Source organism: Cibotium barometz, chromosome 35, assembly GCF_041138505.1.
Source record: "Cibotium barometz isolate CiBa-2024 chromosome 35, ASM4113850v1, whole genome shotgun sequence".
NCBI lineage: Eukaryota > Viridiplantae > Streptophyta > Polypodiopsida > Cyatheales > Cibotiaceae > Cibotium > Cibotium barometz.
In genome coordinates, this window is record NC_141080.1 from 28,263,093 (window position 1) to 28,273,647 (window position 10,555).

Sequence of the window (10,555 nt, forward strand, 5' to 3'; positions counted from 1 at the left end):
CCTTACGCTTTCTCTTGCTAACTCTGGTCATCTTGAGGATACCCTTCGATCCCATCACATGTGGGTCTCCCATGCTAAAGCCCTATTTTGTGGTCCTCCCAAAGCTTGTTGAAACATCATTGTCTTTTACATTTTTAAATACCTCAAATGCCTTGTTTTGGACCATCTCTAGCCTTGTCATTCATCACTTTCCCTCTTTCTTTCTGTTTCTACTACCTTTTGTATACACCACCTCTTATATACCTTTCTATCTCTTTCTCTTTCCCTTTCAACCCCTCTCTCTCTCTCTCTCTCTCTCTCTCTCTCACACACACACACACACACACACAAAAACACACATGGCTTGTTTTGAACCCCATTTCTAGCCTTATGATTCACTACTTTCTTCTCCTCTCATATACCTTCCTCTCTCTTTCACTCTTTCCTGTTTAATCCTCTCTCTCTCTCTCTCTCTCTCTCTCTCTCTCTCTCTCTCATGTACCTCTCTCTCTCTTCCACTCTTTACCTTTTCAAACCCTCTCTCTCTCTCACACGCGCGCGCGCGCTGAATCGAAAAGGAAGGGTTCGCTCCCTCTTTATCCTTGCATGTTACATGCCTTACTGTAAAATCTTGCAAGAACCTCGTAAATAAACACAAATCATTGGCAATAGTCTCGCAAGAAAATTATTGCTATTAAAATTGGGATGATACAAGATTTGACATATAAGGCCCACATCAAGTAACTAGGGTAGCAAATTTATGCCAAAGGCCACACATTATGCTGAAACACACATGCATGCTTCACCTTTTTGTGAAGAAGCAATATAACCTAGTTGAGGACAGGCGATAACATTAACTTGACTTAGAGGTAACCAATTGCTTGTGCTTAATGTCCACCATACTTTTTTATGCACTAGTAGGATGGGTGTATGTATACTCTTGACTTTGAAATTGAGATCTCAGCCCCCCTTGCTTGAGAGAAACAAGATATGCATTGTGGAATTGTGCTTGGGCTAAGGGAGAAATTTCAATTGCTGCCCATGTCCACTATAGCTTATGCTAACTGCAAAACCTTCCAAACCCTGATTAAGAAACTCGGCACAAAGCTTTAACACTAAGCTCATCATAGTTGCAGAGCCTTGAAATCCATGTGGTTAAGGAAAGCATGTCTTAAGACATAAGTCTCATCTTAACAGTAAAAAAATCATGTAAAAGCAAGAAAAGCACATGCTTTACTTGGCTGCTAGTTTTTTTAGCAGTTAAGATGTGCTTAGTACTTAAGCTTGTAAAGATCTTACAGATAATAGCAGACATCAAACCATGCCAAGGCGAGAAGAGCCCGCCCCCAAAGGGCAGACGTGTGACTCTTGCGGCGGCAGGTTATGCTGCACTGGCATGATGGAAACTACAACAATATTGGTAAAGATAAGTTGTGTAAAATTACTACACAATAAGTCACCTGAAAAGGAGAAGGGTAGTTGATTGATGATCTTTCCGAGGATGATTGTATATTTTGAGTGTGACTACTGGCTTCAACAACGCTATTGAAATCGAGAGTCTTATCTTGGTTAGATGATTGTTTATCCTGACCAGACATCTGCAGATTCGACCATGCATATTATAAAGTCGATAGTAAATACACATGCAGGGTATTCATGATATGAGATAATAACTATATACATATCATATATGCATGCATGTATTGCATAGATAAGTCTATACAAAATCCTTATATTTCTGTATGAATGTGGTACACTCATGATGTGTAAATATGTGTGTGTAGTAAATGCATCTCTCTCTCTCTCTCTCTCTCACACACACACACACACACGATGTGTGTGTGCAGTAAATGCATCTCCCTCTCTCTCTCTCTCTCTCTCTCTCTCTCACTCACACACACACGCACGCACGCACGCACGCACATGCGTTACAGAAACAAATAAGACACATATATACATGCATGCATATGAATACATATATGCATGCATGTAAATATGTATGTTCATAGGTTTTACACACACACACACATACATTCGTACATGCATACGAATACATATATGCATGGATGTATGTTGTATGTAATACCAGCATGATAACAGAGCATCCATATAATATAGGAATGTTTGTAGTACACACACACACACACACACACATAATAACATAGCTTGCATATAAATGCATACATACATGCGTGCATGTTTTCTATAATCTAGGCATATAGGATCAAGCAAGGGAGTACGCACGCCAAACCTGAGCGGTTTATTGTAAAGAGAGACCAAGCCTGTGAACAAGCTTAGGGCATATTGGGCACTCTCCTCTGATGCGAACTCAGCAAAGGCATAACCTTTAGGCTGTTTTGTTAACTGTCTATTGGGATATAAACGTCCAGAAGGGGCACCATAATCTCATACAGAAGACGATCATCTACTCGATCATCTAGGTTACCTGAAGCATTGTTACAAACAGAGATTAACCACTTAATTAGCCTCTGGTTAAACTGCCCCAAAGCTGTTAATCACACGCACCTATGTACACAGTGGCTTCAGGCTTTCCCGGCATGGGCGCGCGAGCGGAATCCTTCTTGCGCTGCGAGGAGGGTAGGTTGGAGGCAATGGTGGAATGAAGAACCTTGCTCCTCTAATGGTTATAAACGCACACGATTTTATACCTTTTCTTTTACCCCCCCCCCCCCCCCCCCCCCCCCCCAAAAAAAAGAAAAAAGAAAAAAGAAAAAAATCAAAAGCAATCTCTACTAGTTTTTTTTAAATAAATAAAACGGAAAATGAAAGATTATATTATTATAAGAAGAGAGGGCGGATAGCCCCGCGGCGCTAAGAGAACTAAGAGGTGGGCAAATAGCCCAACGGTTAAGGGCTCTTGCCGTGCACCGCCACGGCTTGGATTCAATACCCTCCCTCCTCCCGCATGCCTCAATGGCCTGTGGTCTGTCCATCTCCTCACTAAAAATACAAATAAAATATCCCTAAAAAAAAGAAAGAGAACTACAAAACTCTTTTTGTTCGTACCTCTATCTTCACAAGGTGACTTTTAATATCAAAATTCAATCCGACTTTTAGTTGTAGTCCGGATGGTGAGGTAATCAGAGAGCTCCTTATCACGCTTGCCTAAGAAGGATTCTTCTTCATGAACCCACTTGGTTTTGTGCATGGTTTTTCATGTCCATCAAATGTAGATGCTCTGAATTTTGTGTTAGACTTGTGTATGATTTGAAAGAATTACAGATTTTGTTGGGTGTTCAACACCATCATGGAGAAAAAAATGTGGTGTGTAAAGTTTTTTAACTGCATAGAGCAGTGTGCTAGATGAAGATCGTAGCATCAATGTAAAGCGAGGATGCTATTATATACATTGCAATCAAGCAGGCCAGAGATGCTTACATTGAAAAAAAAAAAGAAATCTATACTACTTGCTTTCCTAAACGCCAACTTACTTTTCTAGGTCAAGATGCTTTTTATACGACATCATAACAACAAGGAAGCATACTTTTACCCAGGTAGCAATACAAGAATGTTTTTCCAAGATGTCTTCCATTTTCACATTTAAAAAATCATAAAGTTTTATTTTCCACGAAATCGCCTTGTTTAGAGAATCTCGCTTTATCGTTTGGTTTTTTATATCTTGAAAAGCATCACTGTGCTTTTCCATCAAGCAAAGTCTCTCTCTCTCTTCTCTCTCTCTCTCTCTCTCTCTCTCTCTCTCTCTCTCGGATGTCGGCCATGATCCCCTCATCAGCTCTAAGATCCATGACATGCTCCACTGCCATCGAGCTGCCTTTCCATGTGACGTAGCTGAGGGAGACCTCTTGGCCATACTTATTAGTCCCATGCTAGATATTTTGGAGAGTGGTATACCATCTGTTGGGGGCTAATGCTCCTCTCATGTTCCATGTTCCTGGTATTTCATGATGAGTTTCCATGGACAGTTTTATATCACCTCAATGAGATAGCTATGTTTTGTTTCAATTTTTATTTCCATTCCATAATGACATATGCCATGGAAATTATTTTATCACTTTGGTCTCATAGGTAAAGAGACTGTGGGGGAGAGGGAGAGCTTGAGTTCCTTGCAAGCACACACACACACACACGAGAGTGCAAGACACAAGAGAGAGATGGATGGTTGAATTTTCTTCTATCTTCTTCTCTTCTCTACAACCATTTAACTAAAAGATAAGAGTACATACATAAAGGGAAATACTCTCCTACTACAATAACATACAATGGTCGGTCCATAGTGTGAACCGAACTATATGAGCTGACACTATAACTATGCCATAACTCTAGTAGTCCAAAGTGGCTGTCACACAGCCTGTCATCCACGGTGGCATATTAACCATAATCTCACCAATCATGCCACTGGTATAAGTGCGGAAGCTATCACCCACATGGGCCATTAACGTCTGCCGCAACACTAGTTGAGCTCGATATCTCAACACTCCTTCTCGAGCTCAATTCCACACATTGTACTCTAAGCAAGCTCCTAAACCTGTGGAGCTTCTTTGTGCCCAATGCCCTTCGTGAAGATGTCAGCCACGTGATCCTTTGTGCTAACATATACAGATCTACATTACTTTGCTAGAACCTCTCTCTCACAAAGTGATAATGCACCTAAATGTGCTTCATTCTAATATGGTATACTGGGTTACTAACCAACTATATGTCACAATAAATAACAACTACCCTATCCATGGGCTCACCCATATCACCAAGTAGCTTCTGAAACCAAGCTACCTCATAAGCTGCCATAGTAGCACCCATTTACTTTACCTCTGTGCTTGACAAGGCAACTGTTGGCTGCTTCTTACTACTCCAACTCACAACAACACTCCCAAATGAGAACATAAAACCACTAGTACATCTAATGTCTACAACACAATTAGCCCAATCAGCATCTGTGTACCCACATGTAGCTATATCTCTATACCAGTCACATAGAAAAGTCCATAATCAACCATGGACTTTATGGACCTGAGAATCCATCTAGTGGGATCCAAGTGTGGCTTCCTAGGAGCTTACATAAATTGACTCACAAGTCTAGCACCATAGCTCAAGTCTGCTGGCCTAATAATGGTCATGTAGATCAAGCTACCCACTATATGCCTATAGGCGGTGGGTCCTCTAAAAGCTCATCTGTATTATTTGCGAAAAGCTTTGTATTATGCTCCAATGGCACTGAAATAGGCTTACAACATGTCATACCATACTTGGACAACATGTCCAAGCCATATTGACTCTGTAATAACAAAATGCCATTAGGTGATCTCACCACCTCTATGCCTAAGAAATACCGCAACTCGCCCAAATCCTTCATCTCAAACTTCTGCTTCAAAAGCCTTCTAACATCATGTATGTCAGCATCACTATCACCAATGATAATTAAGTCATCCACATAGATGACTAATAGCATGATCCCTCGATCTGTCTTTTTCACATAAAGTGAAAAATCTACATTGGATATCTGAAATCCAATGGTGACAAGATACTCCCTGATCTTGTTTGATCATGCTCTGGGTGCCTGCTTCAAGCCATACAAGGCTTTGCATAACTTGCACACAAAATCTCGGTATGCATCACTCTCATAATCTGGTGGCTGTATCATCTATGCTTCTTCTTGCAAATCACCATGCAAGAAGACATTCTTTACATCCATCTGATGTAAAGACCAACCCTTTGCTGTATAGTAATGAAAGCTCTCATGGTTGCCATTTTTGCAACTGGGTTTAATGTCTCCTCATAGTCAATGTTGTAAGTTTGCGCGCATAGCCCTTCGCAACCAATCTTGCCTTATACCTGCTCACTGAACCATCAGCATTATGCTTGACCTTATACACTCACTTAATCCAATTGCCTTCTTTTCCTTAGGCAAAGGCACTAACTCCCATGTTGCATTTGTATCTAATGCTGCCATCTCCTCATTCAGTGCATCTTCCCATTTCTTATTTCCAAGTGCCTACTTAAAACAAGTGGGCTCCAAATCTTGTATTGCTTTAACCATGTAAGCATAATGATGGACTGTATATCCATCATATCTTAAGCTGTAAACATGGCACCTAACCCTCGTAGACCTACGTACACCTGGATCATTGCTAGGTGTCCTCAAAACAACCTCAATTCTCCTTGTTGAAATATACAAGTGAATAGGGTGTGTATGGGAACAAGCCCTTAGCAAGAGGTTGTAGAAGAGAATCTGTAAATGTGAGAGAGGATGTGAAAAGTTGAGAAGTATCTACTGGGAGAGAATAAAGGGTAGCATGAGAAGATTTAGGAGGTGTGGAGATATTCTGGGAAGAGGTGGAGAGAATCAAGCAAAAGAGGTGGAGTGAATCAAGGAGAGATCAGTGAGATTAGATGCTTGGATGTAAACTCTATAAATTGAGGCATTGGCCTAATGAGAATTTGCTGGTTTTTGATTATCCATGCCTACATTAAGCTATCAATTAATTGCTCACTAATCACATCTTAATCATCGTCTAATCTCTTTATTAATGATGTTGATTCTAGCATTTGATCCACCATAGCTCATCACATTGTTGCAAATTTAACAGGGTATCAGAGCCTAGCTTAGAATCCATCAAATTTATGAGCCCATTATCTTGCTAATCACCTAGTTAATTAAGATTAAGAAAAAAAAAATCAAATTTTAGCTCTTTTTCAATTAAAATATGTATCCGTATAGCTGGTGGAGGAGCTCTCTCTCCCTTCACACATAACATTGGCCCAAACCCTTTTAGCCAAACATAGCTATACTCCATATGCTTCAGCCCATCAACTCAAAGCATCAAATTGCCGGTTGTAGCTGCAGAATTCCACGTTTCTTCAAGTGCCGTTTTTCTGAAGGAAAATGGAGATCTTCTCTTCCACAGATATAATGGGTCTAATTCCTCTTAGCCCCCAAGGGTTTTCAAGGGAGCTCTACAAGCTGGTGAAGACAGTTTTTGATTTCATCAAGTCTACAGTGAGATCCAAGCTCTCCATCAAATCTGCAGGTGACTTTGGTAAAACAGAGATTAAGCATTCAATGTTTGGTCAAATCTTGTGCTTCTTGGCTTAATCCTCTACTAGACTAACCGCTATTGATAGCCTTGAAAGGGGTTGAGCTCATTTGAACTCTAAGGCCTCAGATCTGGACTCCCCGCATACTCTGTTTTTTGCACACAAAACAAAGGATTATTTTGCTAATCAATGATTAATCAACACTAATCATTATATTTTGGTGTAATTGAGGGTTCAAATTAACCATTGGGTATCTGATACAGATCCCTATAACTTCAGATTGCAATTCAGAGATGGTTTGATACTCCAACCATTCAGTACAGATTTGTTACCCTTGGTTTAATGTAATTTTTAGTGAATTTATGCTGATAAATCTATTGTAATCATCACCTAAACACTAGATTGAGTTGTAAAAGGGTAGACACTACCCTTGAATCTTAAAATTGGATCAAGAGGTAAGACCTCCTTCACATCATCATCATGAGTATGGCACAAGAGAGCCAAATTTAATGGGGGAGCAGTTTTACACATGGCAAACAAAAACCATGTATCTGCTCATGAGGAAAAATCAGTGGGGGCTAGTTGAGGGAAGAGATGAATGCCCAGAGGTGAGTGGGGAAAATGAGTGGAAGAGCAGGAATGAGAAAGCATTAGGACTTATCGCACTCAGTTTAAATGATGAAATCATTCATCACATCACAGGGATACAATGGGCAAAAGATGCATTGGATGAACTCAATAAATTATTCGGCACTCAAGCAAAAAATCAAAGATAAATTTGTTAATGCAATTCTACAAACTGGATACGAAGGAAAGTGAACCTTTAATCACACACTTGAATAAATATAAAAGCATTAAGCTACAACTAGCAGCATTAGCAAAAAGGTAGAAGATGATGAGGCACTAGTAGTGCTTCTGAAGAATGTGGACAAAGGTGAATATGAAAACATTGTAGCAACATTAAAGAATGTACTTGAATTGAAGCTGCACGAGATAGAAGGAGCTCTACTAGAGCAAGAGACGAGGGTCAAAGAGAAGGAATGGCTGGACTCAACAGCAGGAGAAGAAAAAGCATTCTTTACCCGAGGAGGATTCTCTCGAGGACGAGGACGAGGAAGAGGCAGAGTAGGAGGAAGGACCTTCACTTGCCATAACTGTGGAAAGCCAGGACACATGGCAAGAGACTGCTACAACAAACCCAGTGGAAAAGGAACGACATTGGTAAACTTCATGAAGGCTCCTAAGGAAGTGGAGTCAGATTTTTTTTTCTGAGAGAGAGAGAGAGAGAAACCCCACAACCCAATGTATCCTGCCCCAATAGAGTAAAACCAGCTCTGAGCCACCAATGATGTAGGCCATGTGGTAGATGTATGTGTGAGCACTTTAGTCAAGGTCACACGCACTTGTAGTAGCCTTGGACACATAGAGAGAGAGAATGTCAAGGACTATGAGTTTAGGGACTTGCGGCACTGGTCGCGGACTATCAAGGAAGAGGGAAACTTGGTATAGGGTGTAGGTGTGCTAGGAGTATTCACTTGAGGGGAGGTGTTGAAATATACAAGTGAATAGGGTGTGTGCGGGAACAAGCCCTTAGCAAGGTGTAGGTGTGCTAGGAGTATTCACTTGAGGGGAGGTGTTGAAATATACAAGTGAATAGGGTGTGTACGGGAACAAGCCCTTAGCAAGAGGCTGTAAAATGTGAGAGAAGCTGTGAAAAGGTGAGAAGTATCTACTAGGAGAGAATAAAGGGTAGCATGAGAAGATTTAGGAGGTGTGGAGATATTCTGGGAAGAGGTGGAGAGAATCAAGCAAAAGAGGTGGAGTGAATCAAGGAGAGATCAGTGAGATTAGATGCTTGGATGTAAACTCTATAAATTGAGGCATTGGCCTAATGAGAATTTGCTAGTTTTTGACTATCCATACCTACATTAAGCTATCAGTTAATTGCTCACTAATCACGTCTTAATCATCATCTAATCTCTTTATTAATGATGTTGATTCTAGCATTTGATCCACCATAGCTCATCACATTGCTGCAAATTTAACACTCCTTACACCAAGAGTAACCACAGACGGAATGCCAAGCTCCTCATCAAGGCTTTACTAAGAGCCGCTAGAGTCACCATCCACATATGAGTGACCTGTTGACAGTTCAACCACAAAAGGTTGATCTACCTTTTCCTTCCCTTCGCATGATACATGTGTGCCTATGTTTGTTCTCAACCTACCTGGCCATGGACTGACATTGAATCCACTGCTAGAGTACTCCAGGTCCACTAAGCACCTGTGATTACTGCTCTACATGTGGTGCAACATCAGCACTCCTAAGATCTGCATCTTCTGTTGCCTTCAGTGCCGTTAGTGCATACTAGCTACTCTCATCTACTGAGTGGTAGGGTTATAATATCTATAACCTTTCTACTCCATAGCATAACCAATAAAGATGCATTTCTTTGCCTTTAGATCCAACTTTGTTCTTACTTCATCACATATACAATACACCCAAATGCTTTCAAGTGAGACACATCTGGTCTTATGCCTATAAACTTCTGTTCATGTGTCATACCATGAACAACTGCAATGGGTGTCGTGTTCATAATGTACACAGTAGGTTGCTACTGCTTCTACCCAAAAATAATGTGGCATATTCTTTTCAGCCATCAAGGCATGTGTCACTTCTGCAATGTGCCTATTTTTTCTTTCTACATCATTCTATTGATGAGCATACCTACATGTAAATTCTCTTGACTCCCTGCTTTCTCAAATCGCTGAACTCATTGGACAAATACTCTCCCCCACCATCTAATCGCATTTGCATGCCTTTTTCCTTCTTGACCAAGATTTTAAATATTTGAAAGTGAGCAAACACCTCACTTTTCTCCTTCATGAAGTAAGCGCACACTTTCCTAGTGTGGTCATCAATGAATGCAACATAATACGTGCAACTTGCAGTCTTGTTCCTAATCACCTAGAGACTCTTTTTTTTTTGATTTGTTTTGGCATGTGTTTATGGTGAGTGGTCGGTCCTAATACATTTGAATGTATAACATATAAAAGCCTTGCACTAACATGCTTTTCACGTGGGAAAGCATGTTTGGCCTGCTTACGAAAGTTGGTATGCTACCATCAACCTTAATCTTTGGTAAAACTGCAACAATATCTTGGGCCTACATAGAGTTCCGCCATCATATATTCACATGACCAATGTGCTTGTGCCATATGTCAATATCTGCAATGACACTTGTTCCAAGTAAAAACATGGCTGCCTTTACCTCTCAGACATGTTCACATCCAAAGTAAACATCCTATCATTTCTGTTATCCTTTGGAACCAAGCGACAATTAATTTTTGAAGTCTTCCACAAAACATCCTTGAGAATTAAATCTCACTTGCAGACCCTGTTCAACCATCTATCCAATAAAAACCAAGTTCTCTGTAATATTTGGAACATGTACATCTGCCAAGTACTTCATTTTACCATCCTACATAAACAATGGCACTTTACCAATATGTGCAATGGGATGCGCAGTATCATCATGTGTTTCTCCATAACTTGCTTTTT

The 10,555-nt window shown here is 40.4% G+C and overlaps 1 pseudogene across 1 annotated transcript; it reads right to left on the reverse strand.

The window, feature by feature from the left end:
* Positions 1–653: 653 nt before the first annotated feature.
* On the reverse strand, positions 654–2,633 carry LOC147618301 (uncharacterized; annotated as a pseudogene). The gene is made up of 4 exons (XR_015262153.1): positions 2,506–2,633; positions 2,224–2,425; positions 1,440–1,577; positions 654–1,043 (listed from the first exon to the last, which is right to left on the reverse strand). The product of XR_015262153.1 is annotated as an uncharacterized LOC147618301 (transcript).
* Between the last annotated feature and the right edge of the window lie 7,922 nt (positions 2,634–10,555).